Source organism: Pygoscelis adeliae, unplaced genomic scaffold (assembly GCF_000699105.1).
Source record: "Pygoscelis adeliae isolate BGI_AS28 unplaced genomic scaffold, ASM69910v1 Scaffold263, whole genome shotgun sequence".
NCBI classification, from domain to species: domain Eukaryota; kingdom Metazoa; phylum Chordata; class Aves; order Sphenisciformes; family Spheniscidae; genus Pygoscelis; species Pygoscelis adeliae.
In genome coordinates, this window is record NW_008824552.1 from 667,118 (window position 1) to 668,244 (window position 1,127).

Consider the following 1,127-nt stretch of genomic DNA (forward strand, 5'->3'; position numbering starts at 1 on the left):
GAAGAGACTGAAAGAAGAGGAAAAAAGCAGTTAGGGATGGAGGGAAACCTCTAAACCTCCGGAAGACGGCGGCTCACCTTTTTTTCCCAGCTCTGTCTCCCGCCGGGGTGGCACAGGCTGCTGTTCACTGCGGGGCTGGGGGAGCACAGGATGCTTTTTCCTATATCCCCCCCCCAAAAAAAAAGACTTTTGCATGTTTTTTGTTTTACAGCTCTTTTCTCCCAATTTCCTCCCGCCCAGTCAATGCTGTTTTATTCCTTGCACTCAATCTTAAAGAATAGGGGCGCAGGAGACCCTCACCCCGACCCTGCAGCCTTCCCTGCCAGTCCATCTCATTGTCAGAAATTAATGTCCCCTGGGATGTCCGTCACGTCCTCCGGGCATTTTGTAATTGCTCCCCACTGCCTCTGCAAGCAGCTGCTCAAATTCATTCACAAACCAGCCGCGTCTCCCCGCAGCATGCTGCAAGGGAAAGCCCGTCCGGGGGCTGCCACCCAACCTCCTGCCTACCCCGGTCCCGAGCATCGCTCACCCCGCGCACCCGCCGCCTCCGGAGACGGACCCCGCATCGGAGCGGAGACGGGCACCGGCTGAGCGCAGGTTAGGGCCTCGCCAGGCCATTTATAACCCACGTGTGAGCAAGCACCTCCCGTCTCCTCTCCGGGACAGGGACTGGCTCCCGTGGGTCGAGAAGGGACACGAGCCGTGCCCCGTGCCAGCACGACGGCAGACACTAACCCACTTTGCCTTTGCAGCACCTGGCTGCCGACAGCGAGCAGCCAGCCAAGTTTAGACTGCAAATTCTCCCAGGGACGTACCAGGCTCCCTCCGGTCCTTTCAGCATCTAACACATCCAGCGTGCTCCTTATTCCCGGCGCGATCGGCGAGGCGTTGGTCTAACCCTGCCTTTCCACAGCACCTCTTCTCCCGGTATTCGCTCTGCTCTCTACCGCTGCAATAAAGCCCCGCGCGCTGCCAGGAGAGCTTTGGAGCGGCGATCAATGCAATATTTCAGCGCAACGCCAGCCATCGGCACCGGCTGCTCTCCGCAGAGCAATGGCACAGTGTCCACCCAGACAAGTTTCCTACTGTAACTTCAGTGAATGCGGTTATTCAGGCTAACGGCA

General features: G+C 58.4%; 1 protein-coding gene across 1 annotated transcript in view; it reads right to left on the reverse strand.

Annotated features, from left to right (window-relative positions):
* TSKU (tsukushi, small leucine rich proteoglycan) overlaps positions 1-152 on the reverse strand; it is a 15,373-nt gene extending 15,221 nt beyond the window's left edge. Inside the window, exon 1 of the mRNA XM_009321935.1 lies at positions 78-152. The gene's annotated coding sequence lies outside the window, so the exon portion shown is untranslated. The remainder of the gene's footprint in view (positions 1-77) is intronic.
* Between the last annotated feature and the right edge of the window lie 975 nt (positions 153-1,127).